We start from the raw sequence: 20,925 nt of genomic DNA, 5'->3' as shown, positions 1-20,925 counted from the left end.
ATAAAAAGCTTCCCAGTGAGGGCAAAGAGAATTGCACCACTCAGTCAGGTACCACCACCTACATGGAGCCTTAATCTTATTTTAACCCAACTCATGACAAAGCCCTTTGAACCTCTACACAAATCTTCATTGAAGATGCTTACACTGAAAACTGCCTTTCCGGTATCTATGACCTCAGTCTGCAGAGTGAATGAACTACACGTGCTTACAATCCAAGAGCCATACCTGAGAATACACATGAAGAGTAGTTACAAGGACGGTCCCTCATTTCCTTCCCAAGGTAACTTCATACTAATCAAATGATTCAAATTCTTTTTTCTCCCTAGAACCAAAAAATCAAGGGGGAAAAGAAAAGCGTTACTCACACTAGATGCAAGAAGAGTAATTGTTCAATATATAAAGGGCAAAGTCAAATAGGAAAACAAAACAAATATTTGTTTCCTTTGTTAGCAGCAATCTTTGCAAACCAGTGACCAATGATACAATTGCCAAATGGTTTTCACAAACCATCCAAATGTGTCGTGCAATTGCAGAAGTACAGTGGTTCCTTGAGGACTTCCTCCCTGTTATTACGCAGGCTGTTCAAGTTGGTGGCAATGCTGTGCAATTCACCACCCCCTGTGGTTTGGATACCACGGTTTACCTAACCAGCGTGGTGGGCACCAGTGTTGGCTCCAAGGAGACACCCTGGCATGACATCCATGGGCTTCTCAGAGGACGTTCACTCCACATTAATCCCTCAGGTGCCCTGAATGTAATGGTTACGTCCTGGGCAGCACCGCTCGGGTGCCAGCACGTCACCGTTACGTCCAAGTAGGGGCCCTCGGGGGAAGCGGGGGCTCGCACCCCCCCCTCCGCTGAGCAGGGATGGAAGGGGAATTGTTTCCCCTCCTACCCACCCATTTTTTTTTTGTTAGTTTCACATGAGGGGAGTGACCCCTTAGGCAAGGGTTGCTCCCTTGAGGGGGGCAAATTTGTTTTAGGCCACTTCTGTCCCCCTTGGGTGCAGATTGGCCTATTGTAATTAGGCCAATCTACCCCTGGGGGGGGCGGAAAACCCTAGACATCAGGGATTTCTTTTCTTTTTGCTTATTTTATTTTTTTATATGTGGGGAGTGACCCCTTAGGCAAGGGTTGCTCCCCGGGGGGGGCAAATTGTCTTTAGGCCACTTCTGCCCACGGGGGCAGATCAGCCTCTTTTTATTACTCCAGTCATAGGGCAGACACCACTAGATACCATGGATTTTTTTTATTTTGTGTAAGTATCACGCAAGGGGGCAAAAAGGTTTTCAGCCATTTCTTGCCCCCTTGGGAGCAGATCGCCCTATTGTTATTTTGCCGATCTGCTCCAAAGGGGGGGCAGAGACCACTAGGCCCTGGGGATTTTTTTTTTTTGCGCCAATTTCATGCAAGGGGCAGGTCAGCCTATTTTTGTAAGGCCCATCTGCCCCCAAGGGGGCAGAAAGACCACCAGAGACCAGGGAAGATTTTTTTTCAAAATAGGAGGGGGAGGGCATGGCTGTACCCCCACCCCAAAGAAATGGGGCCAAAGTTGTTCTGTCCACCAGTGGGCAGATGGGGCAATTACCCCCGATCCACACCCTGGGGGGCAGAAAGTCTACTAGATGCCAGGGAATTAAAAAACAAAATAGTGGGGTGATGGCTACCAACCAGTATGGGCATGGTTAAGCCCCCACCCCAACTCAAAGGGGTAACAGTCTTTCAGCTCTCCCCCCACACACTAAAACATCTTATGCCACGGCAAGCAAGAGGACATTTTTTCAACATTTTTGTGATGGAACCTTCCGGAACGGGCAGGAATCCACAAAATTCCTACCACCCAGCATTGTCTCTTCTATACCGATAAAAATGTTGCCCCACTTATCTGCCTAGAAATGTTTTTTTTTTTCTTTTCAAACTGCCCTTTTGGACCTGCTTTGGTTCCCCCTCAATTTCGACATGTTTTTGGCTCTTCCCTGTCACAGGCACTTGGCCCACCTACACAAGTGAGGTTTAATTTTTACCGGGAGACTGAGGGGAACGTTGGCTGGTAGGAAATTTGTCCAGTTGCGGTGATCCCACACCGAAATGTGGGAAAAATTAGATTTTTTTTTAGCTAAATTTGAGGTTTGCTGAGGATTCTGGGTAAGAAAACACTGGTGGATCCACACAAGTCACACTTCCCTGGATGCCCTTTGGTGTCTAGTTTTCAGAAATGTCTGGGTTTGGTAGGTTTCCCTATATGGCTGCTGAGCCCAAGACCAAAAACGCAGGTGCCCCTTCCCCGCAAAAACAGGTAGTTTAGTATTTGATCATTTTGATGTGTCCAGATAATGTTTTGGGGCATTTCCTTTCACGGGCACTAGGCCTACCCACACAAGTGAGGTACAATTTTTATCAGGAGACTTGGGGGAACGCTGGGTGGAAAGAAATTTGTGGCTCCTCTCCGATTCCAGAACTTTCTGTTACCGAAATGTGAAGAAAAAGTGTTTTTGGCCAGATTTTGAGGTTTGCAAAGGATTCTGGGTAACAGAACCTGGTGAGAGCCCCACAAGTCACCCCATCCTGGATTCCCCTGGGTGTCTAGTTCTAAAAAAAAAAGAAATGCACCGGTTTGGTTGGTTTCCCTAGGTGCCGGCTGAACTAGAGGCCAAAATCCACAGCTAGGCACTTTGCAAAAAACAGCTCTGTTTTCTTTGAGAAAATGTGATGTGTCCCTGTTGTGTTTTGGGGCATTTCCTGTCGCCGGTGCTAGGCCTACCTACACAAGTGAGGTACCTTTCTTATCGTGAGACTTGGGGGAACGCTGAGTGGAAGCAAATTTGTGGCTTCTCTCAGATTCCAGAACTTTCTGTCACTGAAACTTGAGGAATAAGTTTTTTGGGGCCAAATTGTGAGGTTTGAAAGGATTCTGGGTAACAGAACCTGGTGAGAGCCCCACAAGTCATCCCATCTTGGATTCCCCTAGGTGTCTAGTTTTAAAAAATGCACAGGTTTGGTAGGTTTCCCTAGGTGACGCCTGAGCTAGAGATCAAAATCCACAGCTAGGCACTTCCCAAAAAAACACATCAGTTTTCAATGTAAGAATGTCATGTGTCCATAATGCGTTTCCTGTCACAGGAGTTAGGCCTACCCAGGCAAGTGAGGTACCATTTTTATCAGGAGACTTGGCGGAACACAGAATAGAAGAACAAGTGTTATGCCCCTTGTCTTTCTCTACATTTTTTCCTTCCAAATGTAAGACAGTGTGTAAAATAGACGTCTATTTGAGAAATGCCCCATAATTCACCTTCCAGTATGGGGACCCCAGAATTTAGAGATGTGCAAATAACCACTGCTTCTCAACACCTTATCTTGTGCCCATTTCGGAAATACAAAGGTTTTCTTGATACCTATTTTTCATTATGTCCCAGTAAAATGCCAATATTTTGTTGAAAAATGTGGTTTTCTGATTCAAGTCTGCTTGTTTCTGAAAGCTGGGAAGATGGGGATTCTAGCACCGCAAACCCTTTGTTGATGCCACTTTCAGGGAAAAAAATCACAAGTCTTTTTCTGCTGCCCTTTTTCCCCTTTTTTTTTTTTTTTAAACAACATTTTTGCATGTATTTTGGCTTATTTCTTGGTCTCCTTCAGGGAAACCCACAAACTCTGGGTACCTCTAGAATCCCTAGGATGTTGGGAAAACAAGGACGCAAATTTGGTGTGGGTAGATTCTGTGGACAAAATGTTATGAGGGCCTAAGTGCGAACTGCCCCAAATAGCCAAAAAAATGCCTCGCACCCGAGGGGGAAAAGCCCTGGCAACGAAGGGGTTAATGGACATGCTTTCGATTGCTGTTACCGTGTTGGTGACAAAGCAGCTCCTTTACTTGAGCGCTTTAAGGATTGTATGGTCACTGAGCACTTCTCGGCCTATCCACCCGTCATTTCACGGCCAGGACTTCAGTATTTACAGACCATGTGGACAGCAGAGGCAGTGTGCAGCGCAGCCTTCCAACCCTCCTGATGTTGCAGCCTTAAAACCTCCTAGTTGATCACTTGAGGAACATACCCACCCTATTGTAGGCAGGACCTGACATTTTCCGCCAGGCTGACAGTAACTTCAGACGAGCAAGTCCTACATGTTGTCCAGTGGTGTTACTTCCTACTGTTTCTTGTCACTTGCCACACCTTCCATCATCCTCCGACTGGCTGACAGTGAATGATTTGTCCCTTTTCCAGGAGGATGTGCAGGTCCTTCTGGCCATGGAAGCCAAACAGAGTATACTGGCATCAGAAGTAGGCTTTGGTTATTACTCCTGCTACTTCTCGTGCCGAAGGATGGAGGCATTTGTCTTATTTTAGACCCTTTCGCTCTCAATGTTTTTCTACAGAAGGACCAATTCCAGATGCTCACTCTGTGGGAAGCTGGCCTGGTGTGTGGTGAGCACCTCTGGTGTTATCACCTTATACCAGGTCTAGGTATCCCCTATTAGTGAGGTGTAGGCAGTGTCTAGGAAGCCACGGCTCTCTAGAAGTAGCTGTGGATGAGCAGCCAAGACTTATCCATGAAACATGCAAAGGTTTTCCAGTACCACCTTAGTCACACAGCACTTACACACATGAAAAAAAACACACAGTGTTACAAAAATAAAGGTAGTTTACTATGGTAACACAATTCCATTTCCAGTTGGAGTGTCCAGTTGGGGGGCAGGAGCCACTATCCACTCTTTTGGAGATGCAGGACCAGGTCGACGGTGAAGAACAGGAGTCGGCTATGCAGTGCAGGAGAAGAGTTCCAGGAGTGATGCAGTCAATGTCCCATGTCGGAAGAAGATTTGCAGTCAGTGGTGTAGAAGAACCACCAACAAGCCTTAGCAAAGGCAAGAGTTGCAGAGCTGCTGGGGACAAGGAAGGTCTGGTGGGGGACTCAAACCACAGAGGGGAGTCCCAGATGACCCTACAGCAGTACAGAGAGTCAGAAGGCAAGGATGCAGCCCTCACAGGCTGCAGGCACAGGAGTCTCTGTGAGGCCCACTCAGCATACCTGGATAGGATTCCCACATTTGGAGCAGCATTTGCAGGGAAGAGTGCTGTAGGCCGTGGCTAAAGGGAGCCTGAAGATCCCTTGGAAGAAGAGCCTTGGTAGCTGCAAGAGTTGTGGTGCACAGGGGTACCGTCTTGCAAGGAGAGGCAAAGACTCACCATCTCCCAAGTTGGACAGCTGGTAGAGGAGACCACTCCAGAACTCCACCTGTGTTGCAGGATCCACATAGAGTTGCAGGGGGAGGATCCACACAGCCAGACATCGATGCAGTTGGTGCCTGTGGATGCAGGGGAGTGACTCCTTCATTCCACGGGAGATTCCTTCTTGCTTCTAGTGCAGACTGAAGACTTGCCACCCTCAGAGGATGCACAGCTGGGGAAACCATGTTGCAGAGTGAAGCCGCAGCTGGGGCTGCAGATCGTGGGTTCCTGTGAAGTCCAGTTGTGGTTCCAGTGGCCAGAAGATGAAGTAAACTATGCGGAGGAGTCCTGCTGGAATCTTTCACATCGAATCTGAGGACTTCTACAAGAGGGATACCCTAAATAGCGCTGGAAGGGGGACTGGTCACCTAGCAAGGTGACCACCTATCAGGAGGGAGCTGTGGCATCTCCTGCCTGAGCTGATCACTCAGATCCTCCCGGGGGCCTTTTCCCACCTTGGATTCAAGATGACAGAATCAAGTGGCCACCGGGAGGAGCTCTGGGCACCACCCCTGGGGTGGTGATGGATAGGGGAGTGGTCACTCCCATTTCCATTGTCCAGTTTCACGCCAGAGCAGGAACCGGGGGTTCCTGGGCCGGTGCATACCAGTTTATGTAAGGCGGGCACCAAATGTGCCCTTCAAAGCATACCGGTGGCTCGGGGAGGCTAGCCCTCCCAAGCCATGTAACACCTATTTCCAAAGGGAGAGGGTGTTGCCTCCCACTCCCAAAGGAAATCCTTTGTTCTGCCTTCCTGGGCTTGAGCTGGTCAAACAGCAGGAGGGCAGAAACTGGTCTGTAGGATGGCAGCAGCATGGGCTGCCTGGGAAAACCCTACAAACTGGTGGGAGCAAAGCCGGGGGTCCTCCATGGAGCCCCCAGAGTGCTTGGAATCATAAAACAAATACTGGCAACAGTATTGGGGTATGATTCCAACATGTTTGATGCCAACACATGCCCAGGTTCAGAGTTACAATTATGTAGCTGGACCCAGGGAGTGACCTGTGTCCAGTACATGGGTGAAATGGCTTCCCCGCACTTACTTAGTCCAGGAAAATGGCACTGGAGTTCGTGGGGCACCTCTGCACACAGGTACTTGCACCCTGGCCTCTGGGCTAGGAGGGCCTGCTATAGTGGTGACTTACAGTGACCTGTTGCAGTGACCTGAAGTGAAAGGGTGCATGCACCTTTTCACATAGGCTGCAAAGGCAGGCCTGCAGACAGTTTGCATGGGCTCCCAGGGGTGGCATAATAAATGCTGCAGCCCATGGGGATCCCCTGGTGCCCCAATGCCCTGGGTACCTAGGTACCATATACTAGGGACTTATATGGGGGCACCGTTATGCCAATTGGGGGGTATACAAAGTCAGGAACAACCAAATTTACAGGGAGAGAGAGCACAGACACTGGGGTCCTGGTTAGCAGGATCCTAATGAACACAGTCAAAACACACTGACAGCAGGCAAAAAGTTGGGGTATCCATGCAAAAAAGAATGTGCTTTCCTACACACCCTGGCAAAGGTCTTGTCTACCCTTGATCCTGCAGTCTGGATGGTAAAGCTGGACCTACAGGATTCTTATTTCTATAGACAATCACCCACCTCCAGACTGTGGTGAACCTCCTCATTTCAGTGGGTTTGCTATCAATGTGCCAAAGTCACACCTGACTTCTCCACAGGTGCTCCCATTTATCTGAGCCATTCTGGACACACTGACACTTCAGTTCTTCCTCCCAGAATGGGATCTTCATGACATTCCAGCTATGATCCCAATGTTTCAGCCTCTGTCCTGTAACTCACTAATAACAACTCTGTGTCAGAGTCACTAGATCCTCGGGGTCTGCGCACGTTCCCAACACATCCTCTAATGAACATCTCCAAGACTCTGATAGACAATTTACAGAGACTGTGAGAGTTCAAGAGGGGAAGAGGGGATTAGGAAGGGTACTGCTGGGAAGGAGACCTTTAATAGGAAAAAAGGTTAGAACACACAATACTGTATAACCTGAAGTAAATATTAATAAACATAGTCTTTCTGAAAATATGAGCAATCTTTAATTGCAGTTTAAAGATGAACAGATATTGTGATGATCAGATACCTGTAATGGAATCAAGATTAATTGAAATAAAACTTTTCTTATTCAAGCATGAATTAGAATAGCAAGAATATGCATAATAGGAGCATATAATATTGCATCTAGAGCTTCTGATCCTATATATATATTTTCCTTGAAATGTTTTCAACACATATTACACTCTTAAAACACTAGAGAAGAAATATGTTTCAATGGGTTCAATAGTTCAAGAAATATTTCCCATACTTGTCAACTCGAATTGTACCAAGCGTTTATCCTGGAATGGTAATATGCAGTTCACAACATAAATAAACTCTAGTAGAAAAATTGCATGTCCTGCTGACTCGAATGCCACCATGCAAAGTCAAGAAATGGTTGCAAAATAAATATCAAAAGGTTTTGAAATTATCTTATATTGAATTATACATCGTTCCACTTCAAAACCTTCTTTTAAATGTCAATAAATAGTAGCACACAATGTACCACAAGCTTTCAAAGCTTCATAAATGAACCGTGCCTCTTTCCGATTCGTGATCATTCATGTATGTGTCAATAAATGCAAGCGCGCAATGCAACTCAAGATTTCAAAGCTTTTCAAATGAATCGCGCCTCCTGCTGATTCATAAATATCCATGCGTGTGTCAACAAACACTGGCTCGCAATGTAACACCGTTTTTTTTTATAAGCTTTTCAAACGAATCGCGCATCCTGTCGATTCGTAAACCTCAACGCGTATGTCAATAAATGCTGGCGCGCAATGTAACACAAGTTTCAAAACTATAAATGAATTGCGCTTCTTGCCCATTCATAAACATCCATGTACACACTTTAACAAAAATACTCAAGTGCACTTTTTATGACCTTAAAACAATTTGTTAACATAAATAAACGATCAGATCTTAGAATGAGATAATTCTAGAAAAAATAAACGGTGTTGGGAATAAACCCAACTACTGTCTTACCACCCAGGAACAAGATGCACCAATGAAGTTTTCAAAGCAGAGAACTGGGAGATCAAAAAGGACACCGGAACAGGAGCTCTGGAAATAGCTGCTCTTCTGCACCGGGACCTCTGAATAGTGAGCACTGGGAGTTGGGCTGACTCTCCTTATATAGAGTCTTGGCCCAGCCCAGAACCACACCCAGGCATGTTGCAGGGAAAGTCTCTGGAAGGCCCTGGAAAGGGGCCACACCCTAACCCACTCTGAAAACCTGTAGCAATACCTTGCAAAGAAACAGTATTTGTAAACATATTAAGAATAAGTGTTTAGGATTGAACTCTGCAATGCAAAAGGGTAAAATGCAACATATCAGCACAATGCATGAATCATGTTGTTTTGAAAGTGATGTTTTTTTGCATTTTTTTATGCCAATAGAGCGCGTACTGTTCTGGTGTTGACACTCTGGGACTGTTGGCTGTAGGAAGCTGGCTCTTTATATGATATATCAAAATGAGATATATTGTGCAAAGAGTCCAGGGGTTCCCTTAGTAGTGGACCGAGGTTTGCTCTAGCAATCCCACGGTGCGCTTTTAGGGGGATGTGCGGTTGAGCGTCCTTAGGCTTATCAGAGAGGAGTGGGAGACACTTGCATTTATACAGTCAATAAATGAGGCACATGATTCAAGGCAATCCACACCAATTTACAAAAATAACAAGTATCTTTATATATGTTTTGGCACCAGAATCTATACAATCAGGTGAGTACATTTTGCAAGAGAAATCTTTACAGTTTTCAAAAGTCGACAGTGCAATTTCTGAAAATCTGCAATGTTATCCTATGGAGAGAAAAACAAGTACTGCATTCAGGTTTAATAAAGAGACCTATGGGTCCAGTCTCCTGGGCTTAAGGCAAGTATCGGGCAAGGGTCAGGACCACACCAACAGGTCACCCCAGGCGTCATTGGGACAGCCAGGTGCAGAGGTGTAGTACGGGGTTGGGTGCCCAATGTTAGTCAATGGGGATCAGTAAACTGTAAACTTCATACTTGTATAGCACGCTACTCACCCGTTAGGGTCTCAAAGCGCTGTACGCATACCACTGTGGAACCCCTCCTGGCTTTTCCCTGTGAGGTGCCCACTCCTGGGCAACCTCCAAGATGAAGCCAGGCATCCCAGCGCTGTTGTGGAGATTAAGCAAGCTATTGCCCAGAGTCACACCCATGAATTAGATTAGGCAATGATGCGAGAATTGTCAGGTCCGAGGAAATTGAGCCCAAGACCCACCGAGGCAGGAATTGAACCCTGGTCCCGGGCCAGATTTCTGCATCAGGGTCTGCCGCTCTAACCATTGAGCCACACTTCTCAGTCCGTTTGAAAAGAGGCTGCAGGTCTGGACAGAAATAACCCACAAGTTGGTTCCAGTCTTGAGATGTCCAGGGACGTGGGGACACCTTCAGTCCTCTTCTCCATGGGCCAAGTGCGACAAGTGCAGAGGTGTCCTGAGGCGTTGGGTTTTCTCTACCAGAGCACTCGTGGTTGAGGGGGCCTGTGTGCAGAGGATGCAGGCCATGTCAGTGGGTCCACAGTGGGCAAGTCCAAGGTGGGCTTTGTCTCTGGAGGGCTGGGGGCACCCTGGTCTACTTTACCTCGGGCTGTGTGGCACAGATGCAGTGGACCTTTCAGGTGTCAGTTTTCAGTAGACCAAAGTCCTCACTGTTCTCTTGGGGTGCCTAGAAGATGCAGGGAAGCAGCTCCACTGCTCCACAGGATTTCCTGGGTCTTTGATGAAGGTGGCAGTCCTCGTAGGCTTTTGGAGGCACAGCAGCTTGCAGGACAAGTTGACTTTGGGTCAAATCGGAGGGAACAGCAGACAGGCCAGCAGGGTTTGGACTAAGTCAGGTACTTCTTCCTCAGGCTTTGCTTTTCTGGCTCCTGAATGTTGTCCTTCTTCATATGTCAGCAGGAATCTGCTTTTCTAGTGCTTGGGGCTCCTCTAAATACTGCATTTAGGGGTCTTTCGGGGAGTGTAGGGCAGTAGCCACCGGGCTACATATCCCTGGGGTCACTACACCCCCTATATGATGAACACTTCCTATGGAAAGTGGGCATAACCCTGTCGCAGATTTCCTAAATCTGCCAACACCAAGATGGCAGGTTTCTAAAAGTTGCATCCACCTTGGGGGTGGGCATACCTCCCTGAATATTAAATTTCCCACCAGTCTGGGTGCCAAATGGGCCCTGTGGCAGGGGGTTGGCATCTCTCCTGTGAGTGAATCCAGATCTGCATACAAAGGGTGGTGGGCTTCTTTGAAGCCCACATTGCCTTGGAATGCAAAATCACAGATCATCCTGTGGGGTGCTGTGTGTAAACACATCTCACAGAGCAGGCTTTGTGATTGACTGCCCAAGAGCACAGTCTCTCATCCTGGGGCATCGGACTCGTGTCTGGTGGTGGCAGGTTAGCTAAAACTGGTCAGTCCGTACACAGGTTTTTGGTAGGTTTTCAGAGGCAATCTTTAAGGTGCCCTCGTGGTGCATGTAATAATAAATCCATCACTGGCATCAGTGAGGGTTTTATTAATACGAGATGTTTGATACCAAACTTCCTTATTTTCAGTGAAGCCATCATGTAGTTGGGGAACTTGTATTGACCAGTGTCAAGCACTTATGCTTAAAATGGCTTCCCTGTCCACTCACGATGTCTTTGAATTGACGAAGACATAGCAGGGGCATATCTGCTCATGCAGATCTGCCCTCACATGTAATATAAAACACTCTGCCTGAGGGTCGTAAGGCCTGCTGTAGGAGTGACATATATTACACACAGTGTTAGGAGACATGGCACACAGGCTTTGTGCTATGTTGTGTTTTCACTTTAAGCTGCACCAAGACACGCAGCCTGGAATGGCAGTCTGCATGTGCTAGGTGAGGGGTCCCTGAGGGTGGCACAATACGTGCTGCAGCTCTTGTGGAACCTCTTTGGTACCCATGCCATAGGTGATTTAGGTACCGCTTACTAGGGACTTACAGGGGGATCAAAAGTTTTTCCAATTGGGGAACAATTGTACAGTTTTAACAAAAGAGATCTGGCACTGGGAACCTGGTTAACAGGAACCTAGTGCATGTTCAGTCAGAATTGCATCAAAAAACAGGCAAAAAGTGAGGGTGACCATGTCAAAAAGGGGCACTTTCCAACAATGGCATTTTGTATCCTATAGGTCAAGCACACAAAGTGGTATATACAGGTTCTGCAGTGGGATCTGAAGTCACAGTGGGCAAAGCATTAGGGAGACCTTTGATTACGTCCAGATTTCAGAGTAGACTGCAAAAGACTTGAAGTGGTTTGTGCTGGGCTGCAATTGGATCAGCAGGAAATCCCCTCTCTATCCCTGCCCTCAACAGAGTTAACAGTGGTGACCAATGTGTTGCTTCTGCTTTGGTGTGGCCACTTGGGAGAGGTGGATGCCTTCTGGAGCTGCAGGCCATCTCCTTGGTGCCAAAAACCTTTCTATTGTTGATCAAAGAGAGGCTTGTGCAGGTTTTCGTGGAAAACCCCTACCATGTGGTATTGCAACAAACAGGGCAGAGTGGGGCCATAGACCCTAAGCCAGGAAGCACAATGGCCCTCATTATGACATTGGGGGTAAATTCCAAATACCGCTGCGGTGACTGCCCCATTATACCACCACGGAGGTGAACGTCCGTCCACCAGATTATGACACATACACACAAAACCGACAGCAAACAGCCACAAATCCTCCACACCCACTGAATGTGATAAACTGTTGGAACTACCACCCATACGGTTACGCCACCAAAACAATGCCCACCAAATAACGACCCACTTATCACCAAAGCGGGCATTTAACGGCGGTAAACCATTGGCGGTGCAAACCGCAGTGGCGGATATGGCCACCCAGAAACAAAACAAGACAACATTGGACAGAACCACCTGACACAAATACACACACCCCAAACACCCATCAACAGCACTATAAAACACCCCCCCTCAGTCGGCTACCCCAACCCACAGCCAGCCCACCACAGACCCCCCCCTCAGAATCTAACAGCACAGCAGCCAGCCAACGTCCCCAGGACACGTCAATCAGGAGTGCGCCCACCTGTACAGGGACCCGAGTCCACACCACACAGGCAAGACAGTGAGGGTCCTGGTGTCAGTGGGAGTAGGCACGCAGTTCAGGGGACACAGGCACAGGAGGCCAGAGACACTCGGAGGACAGCTGTGCACCAGGGGGCGGACAGGCCCAGGGAACCGACTTCTCAAGAGGCACTCACTAATGTCCTGGGGGCATACCAACAATCCCAGGACAGGAAGGGTCAGGTGATCAACATCATGCAGGAGCACCAGTGGCTGCAGGGGGTATGCCACCAGGAGGTAATTCAGCAGTTGCAGGGCCTAAATACCAATATGTCCTCCATTGTAGGGGTGCTGGGTGACATGGCCAGCACCAGCGGGCTACTTCCACTAGCCACTCCGCCTAGAAGCCATCAACATCTGCTGCAGCTAGTGGATAGGAGGCCCTGCCACAGGACTCACAGGCCACCAGCACCCCTCCCCCTGCAGAAGGTGAACCACCACGTGAACGGTCCCTGTGACCTAGGCAGACACCAGAGACAGTTGCCAAGACCACCACCAGGAAATGAGCCCCTCCAGAATGCCCCCTTGTGTTCCACTGTGTCACCTTGTCCACTTTCAACTGCCATTGCTCCCCTTCCTGTGGCCCTTTGGACACTGGACCTGTGCAACAAACAGACTGGCCCACTACACTGGACTTCTCCCGTCCATCACCCCCACTCTATTGCACTTTGCATTGTATAATTGATCCATTAATGAACACCCTTGGACACAACTTGAGTAATAGTGCTTTATCTTAAAGTAATGTACAATGTATTGAACTGTACTGAACTGCATGAACCTGAGCAAATGTCCTGTAATATGTTGATCCATGCTACATATGTGTCTCAGCATTCTGTACACATCACAGCATTACACTGTTGTAACCACACCAACATATGCAATAAGGGAAGGCATAGGTGGCAGTCAGTTGGGATGCAAAGGTAGTGACTGGCATTATGCCACAGCCACACAGCACAACACTTAAATGGAGAAATGTTTAGTTCAACAGTCTTACCTGAATGCCATTGGAAATACTGCAGGATCATATGTGTCCTGTTGTCCACATCGTCATCCTCTTCCTCTTTCTCCTCACTGTCCTCAGTGTCCACTGCTGCTACAGGTGCATTGTCACCCCGTCCTGCAGGTAGGGCACATAGTGTCTGCGGGCCAAATTGTGCAACATGCAGCACACAACAATCTTGCAGACCTTCTCAGGGGAGTAGCATAGGGATCCACCTGTCAGATAGAGGCACCTGAACCTGGCCTTCAGGAGACCGAAGGTCTTTTCAACAATCGTCCTGGTGCACCCATGAGCATCATTGTACCTATTCTCAGCCCCTGTTCTCGGGTTACTAACAGGGGTCAAGAGCCAGGACAGGTTTGGGTAGCCGGAGTCACCTGGAAGAAGTGAGGGACACACATTAGCCCTGCACAGTGGCATGAGTATGACTCCTGAAGGCATACAGGCCCTCATTTTAACCTTGGCGGTCTATTGACCGTCATGGTTAATGTGGCGGTATCACCGCCAACAGGCTAGCGGTGTATACCGCAACATTATCAGTGTGGCGGGTTGGCCGCAGCCAACCCGCCACATCACCACTCATTCCGCTATGGTGGTGTGAACTGCTGGGCCGGAGATGTGCATCTCCGACCTGGCGGACCACATATGATCGCCAGCGGTATAATGAGCCAGCCTACCACCTGCAGCGCCCCGCCAACAGGACACCACTGTTGGAAAATGGGTTATTGGTAGGGCAGGTAGGTAACTACACCTAGCAACAAGCCACTAACCTCCACATAGGTACAGTTAGGTCTCAGTAAATTAATCCCAGCTCAACCCTTGGTAGCTTGGCAACGAGCGTCAAGGCTTAACTTAGGAGACAAAGTGTAAAGCATTCAAATATCACAAAACAGTAATTAAATAAAACACAGGAAACAGTTTAAAAATCCAAAACCAATTTATAAAAATAGTTTATATTTTTATCTTTAAAATGACACAAAAACGATTAAAATCGGTTCAGGGGAACCGGAGATATGAATTTTTAAAGAATTATTACTTTTCTAGCGCTTAGAAACAAAAAGCGCCAATCGGGTCATCTGGTTGCACCTCGACCGGGGCAAAGTCAAACTTTCAGGCCGACCGCGATGGAGCCCTGCTCGGCTACAGGTCGCGGGAGGCCTCGGTTAAAAAGTTACCTTCTGACTTAGTCTTTATTTTGAAGTTTTTCTTCACCGGGACGAACCTGCCAGTTGGATCCGACCTCCTGGAGCCCTTTTCCGGATACGCGTTGTGGGTTTCCTCGGTGGAGACTTTTACCTTCGGACTTAGTCGTTTTTTCGAGATGAAAATCCTTCGACCGGGGTAAACCTGGATCTTGATCCGACGTCCATGGAGCCCTTCTCGGATACGATGGCTGGGAGGTCCCGGTCAACTTTTTACGTTCGGACTTAGAGGGTCATTCTGACCCTGGCGGCCGGTGGCCGCCAGGGCCACCGACCACGGGAGCACCGCCAACAGGCTGGCGGTGCTCCAATGAGCATTCTGACCGCGGCGGTTCAGCCGCGGTCAGAAGCGGAAAGTCAGCGGTCTCCCGCTGACTTTCCGCTGCTCTTTGGAATCCTCCATGGCTGCGGAGCGCGCTCCGCAGCCATGAGGATTCTGACCCCCCCTACCGCCATCCAGTTCATGGCGGGAAAGCCGCCATGAACAGGATGGCGGTAGGGGGGGTCGCGGGGCCCCTGGGGGCCCCTGCCGTGCCCATGCCAATGGCATGGGCACGGCAGGGGCCCCCGTAAGAGGGCCCCGAAAAGTATTTCAGTGTCTGCCTTGCAGACACTGAAATACGCGACGGGTGCCACTGCACCCGTCGCACCTTCCCACTCCGCCGGCTCGATTACGAGCCGGCATCCTCGTGGGAAGGTCGTTTTCCCCTGGGCTGGCGGGCGGTTTTACTGGAACCGCCCGCCAGCCCAGGGGAAAACTCGTAATACCCGCCGCGGTCTTTTGACCGCGGCGCGGTAATTTGGAGGGCGGGATCCTGGCGGGCGGCCTCCGCCGCCCGCCAGGGTCATAATGAGGCCCTTAGTCTCTTTTTTGGATGTTTTTCTTTACCGGGACGAACCACGAAGTCAGGCCGGGTCGCGGTTGAGGCAAGCCGGCTAGAATTTCCGCGGCGGGTCGGTCCCTCTCTGGAGATTTTTTCCAAAAATTCTCAAATCTTTTCCAAACTTCTGGGGCTTCACCCAGATGTTCTTTTAAGGTTCTTTTGGGGTCCACAGCTCACCCCAAGGGTCCAGAAGTTCTGTGATGGTCCTTGGGGGGTGCGGACTTCAACTCCCAGAATGCACCTGGCGCAAACTCCTTTTTGGCCACTGGACAGTGGTCAGCTGGTCGCTTTCTTCAGGTGTTGGTGCAGGGGACTCTGGTTTAGCAATTTTTCACCTGTAGCAAACAGGGAGTCCCTCCTTGAACCAGTTGAAGCCAGGCAAAGTCCTTCTTGTGGTGAAGCCCAAGTGTGCAGCTGGTGCAGTCCTTCTGAGTGCAGGGTCCAGGTGCAGGCCAGGGGTCCAGCAGGGCAGTCCTTCTTCTTCTTTGGTTCCTTTCTTGTTGAATTCTGGAGGGGATCTGAGGTGTGGGTGCAGGTTTGCCAGTTTTATCCTTGCTCCTGGGTGAAAAGCAGGGGGGCACTGGTTCTCCAATCAGGGACAGGGTCGTCCCCCTGTGATGACCACTTCCTGGGAAGTGTGGCAAAAATCCATCCCAGAAGGCAACAGTCTCTAAAAATCCAACATGGATGAATCTGATTTTTGGAGGTTACATCTGGCTGAGCCCACCCACTGGTGTGGCTAAAAATCATAAACACACCCCTATCCTGCCCTCTCCTAATCTAATCAAGGGGGCACCTAATTGTCTGGGGTTGCAGGATGTGGGGGTGTTGCTGGGTGCTCCAAATGTCCTTCTCTGCCTTTGATGACCAGTTTGGCAGCCCTCCCCCTTCCTGCCTCACCATCTGCTGAGGGGAGATTCTCTCCCCCAAGCACATTCCTTTGTGTGAAGTCTGGCCACTTCACACCTCATCAAGGCAGCCTGGCAGAAGCTGCTGCAGGCTGGCCAATCAGAGCACAGCAGCAAAAACAATGCAGAGCTGAAATTGGCAACTTTTTAGGTAAAGTCTAAACTTTTTACCTGGACAAGTTATATTAAATCCAACAACTGGAAGTTGTGGGATTTATTACAACAATCAATTTGATACCAAATTCTTGGTATGTAACATTTAAGGAGACTTTAAAATTTAAAATAAAGTCTGCCCATTCTAGCCTATGAAGGCCATTTACTTCAATGAGGGAAAAACGAATTTGGCTGTTTTTACCTCACCAGGGCTTATAAATCTATTTTTATAAAGTCCCTGCTTATAGTTACATGGCACCCAGCCCTAGGGGCACATAGGGCACACCTTAGGGGTGACTTATATGTAAAAATAAGGTAGTTTAAGACTTTGGAAGTACCTTTAATTCCAAAGTCGAATTTGCATATAACTTTAATTTAAAAGCAGCCAGCAAGGCAGGCTTGCTTTTAAAATGACACTGGGCACCTCAGCAATGCACCTAGGTGTGCACCACCTATGCTGTGGTCCCTAAACCTACATGCCCTACCATATACTAGGGACTTATAGGTAGGTTAACTTAGCCAATTATAATTAGCCTAATTTGCATATCCATTTTACACAGAGCACAGGCCCTGGGACTGGTTAGCAGTACCCAGGGCACCTTTAAAGTCAGGAAAACACCAGCAAAAAGTGGAAAATGGGGGCAAAAAGTTATGGGGCTTCTGCAATCAGCCCTGTTTTCTCACAACCACCAAGCCGTCTTTTTGGTTAAAATATGTCTGGCTGTGTCCTACTGGTGGGGCCTCGACCCCCAGCATGGCTACTGCCGTATTTCCGCCCTTATTGTGGCCATATTATGGTGGGCAGAAGACTGCCAGCACTGGTGGTCTTCTGGTGCCCTTGGCATCAGCAGTTTCCTGAGGAAACTGCCAATGTCCTAATGAGGGCCACACTGACATACATTGGGTGGGGACTCAGGCTCACCTATAAGCCACACTCTGTGTCTCTGTAGTTGTGCCGTCAGCTGTGGGACGCTGCTATTCCTGCACCCAGCAGCCCCAGTGCCGCCCGGTGTGACCTGTTGGTGTTGTTCTGATCGGTGCCCAGTACTTACCTTAATTCCCTGATATTGGCTTCATAAGTCGTTGTTAACCCTGTGTTCGCTGAACATTGTTTTTCCTCCATAGGATAATATTGAGAGAACTCTGAAAAACGGCGCTGTCTATTTTTGAAACTGCAAAGTATTCATGCTTAAAAGTCTACTTACCTGATTTCGAAGTTCTTGGGTTTGAAACATAAATAAAAAGATTTTGTATTTGTCTAAATTGGTCTCAGATTTATTCTTTGAGTGTATCTCTCATGTATTGCCTCTGTGAGTACAAATGCTTAGCATTACCCTCTGATAAGCCTCTCCGCTTGCCTACACTACCACAAAATAGAGCATTAGTCCTATCTACTTTTGCCTCTGCAAACCCATTAGGGATACACTGGACTCTCTGCACAGTCTACTTCATTTGATTGCACTATTTATAGAGCCAGCTTCCTTCAACAGCCATGTCCACGAGATGGGGATTTTGCCTGCTCCATTCTGCAGGACTTCTTGGTTTGATCCCGTTCACAGACCCTCCACCTGGGAGGTTCTGCTTTGGAATCCATTCAAAATGTGAAGAATCTGTGGTTAGAAGTATCTAGTAGAAGAACACATTACTTACATTCAGCATTGCCTTTTCTGGTAGACACTGTATTTAACTGCAGATTCTCCACCCACCCTCCTCTTTATGCAAACTGAACTCTTTTCTTTTCATTTTTCTTGTGCTCAAGCCTTGTGGATACCTTCCAGCCCTATTCCTATTTTTTTCAGCACTAGTTGTGCCTGGCATCCTTGAACCTTTCATCCACCTTTTCTGTCCTGGTGACTCTCCTGTATCTGACCATATTGGACTGATAATCACTTATCAGTGTATCAGGGTTTTTTTCTGTACTTCTAACCTTTTCCTCTACTTCTGGAGCCATCTTTATAAAAGAAACTGCTCTCTGAATGTTAAAATAATTGTGTCTGACACATCCAGCCATGGATGCCCTCACTGTATGAGATGTTCAGGTACATAAGAGAAAAGGCTCTTGGGTATAATACTGTAAAACCATGAAAAATACTTGCCTTCACTTCGGATGTATGATGGCACTACGATTGCAATTAAAACGGATGACTTTACAACTCAGTCGCAACTACGCATTAAGCAGTACCACCGACGTTACTGCCACGCATACAACGCATATAGATTAACATGAACTAAAAGACAATGACAACGCATGTTATTACCACGCAGACTATTACAACGTAAGCATATGTGCCGCATTTATACATAACGTAATCAATATTTTAGAATCCATTTTTGAGAAACAATATAAACAGTGTATTAACAATATAGATACATATAAATTTACAACATTTTTTATAAAACAAAAAAGGCAACAACAATTTGCCTTTGAACTTGAAGAGAGTAACAACAAATTGCCAAAAAAGAAAGAAAAACAGTAAATCACAGGAAAATATGTTAGTAAAATGAAGGCATTCACTTGGTGCTTACATGAGATGTAGATTCATATCAGTCCATTTTCTATTCCAATTACTTTAGACCATTCCCCCCACCAAAATGGCTGTCAAACATACACCAGAAGGTCAAACAATAATTAAATCACTTTCAAAATAAATGTTTAGTCAGGTAATAAAGTTAAAAAAAAATAAGGATTCGAAAACATATTTTAGTTTAATTTAAAAATCTCTTTTGATAAAAACTATTTAAAGTGCTATCCACCATTTTGTGAGCAGTGGTCATTTAAAGTGAGCACAAGCGACTGCAAGAACTCCGGGAAGAAATCTCGAAGAATAGTAAAAAACTGCCACCTATTGGTTTACGTAAGTTTAGTACAAGTCTGCAAACCTTTTAACAATTAATAATGAATTTAAAATGATATATTTGACATTATTGTTTTATTTTGTCAGTGAATTCAACTCAAACTCAAAGGAAGTATTACAGGTATAAAGAAATTATCTTCGTTTAACACTCAGGTAAAAGTACAAAACCATAAGTAGTAAGAACATATAGAAAAATGTTCTATTAATGAAAAAAGATTTGATAAGACAGTATAGTAAAAATATGTTGATGTTTTTTAATATTGAATGGAGAAGTTAAAATACTATAATTACAACAAAAGACATGAAAAAAATATTCAGAAAGTAATGTTACACAGTGAACAAACAAAAATGACTATTATAAGTTTCTATAGGACTTATATTAGGTAAGGTGAAGCAGAGTAACTAATTTGAAGACATACCTAGTGTAACGTGTACTCACCTTAGTGAACTTCTAAGACAGTGATGTAAGGGTAAAATTACTATAGTAACTGTATAAGTTACTTGGTTCAGAACAGGTGCTGGATAGTGACTAGACATAGAAGGTCAGTATTCCAACTCCGCCGGGTACTTACCCCAGAGCAGGTGATGGACAGTGACTGGGGGCAAAATGAATATTCTAACTCAACCAGGTACCATTCTAAATGCGCCCTCTACTCACTGTCCAGCACCTGCCCTGAGGTAAATAAAGTTAAAAGAGTTAAAATAGTAAATTTGCCGGGTCACTATACAGCCTAACGGATCCAGTGTCTCTACTAGGGTGAAGACCTGGCTTTTCGAGTACTCCCACAGGGCCCTAAGTTTGGCTAGGCTTATACCGGATCAATTCCAAAATACCCTCCTGGGTGATAGTGTGCTCTACAAATCTGCATAACATAACATAATGCTCGTTAGCTGAAAATGTCCGTCTAGTGAGTGAAATCTTTGTTCTCTGCCAACAGGTCTTCATTATTAAATAACACTGACTTGCCCCAACTACCTGTGGGATTCCTGAGTAATTTGGACTATTATACATATAAAACTATATGTAGGTTTTTAATTTAAAAAAAGCTAATTCTTTTGTAAGAAAAGTATTTTAGAACACACTCTGAAAGGCTATATTGGCTAATTTCCACCCAGTTACTTTTCTTAAATCAATTTTAATAAAAGATAGTCACTAGAAATCATATAGGTGGTCATTATGACATTGGCGGTAAAAACCGCCTACCGCCGAGGTGACTGCCGCCAAAAATATTGTCACCACAGCTACCATCCATCCGCCATATTATGATCACTGCCCGACTTCTGACACAAGAAGGGCAGAAATCCGGCAGTGATCATGCTGGTGGATGGTGGTAAACTAGTGCTGCTACTACAAGCACCACCACGGCAGTAGAACACCACCAGCCGTATTTTGACCAGAAATACGGCCTGGCGGTGCTCTGCTGGCAGGGCGCTGCTGACGGTAGCAGCACCCCTTCCCGTTCCCTGCCGGACGACCTCCTCGCCGGATAAGGTATGTCGGGCGCCCGACAGGGGAGGGGGAAG

Source organism: Pleurodeles waltl, chromosome 5 (assembly GCF_031143425.1).
Source record: "Pleurodeles waltl isolate 20211129_DDA chromosome 5, aPleWal1.hap1.20221129, whole genome shotgun sequence".
NCBI classification, from domain to species: Eukaryota; Metazoa; Chordata; class Amphibia; order Caudata; family Salamandridae; genus Pleurodeles; species Pleurodeles waltl.
This window is presented reverse-complemented; position numbering follows the sequence as displayed.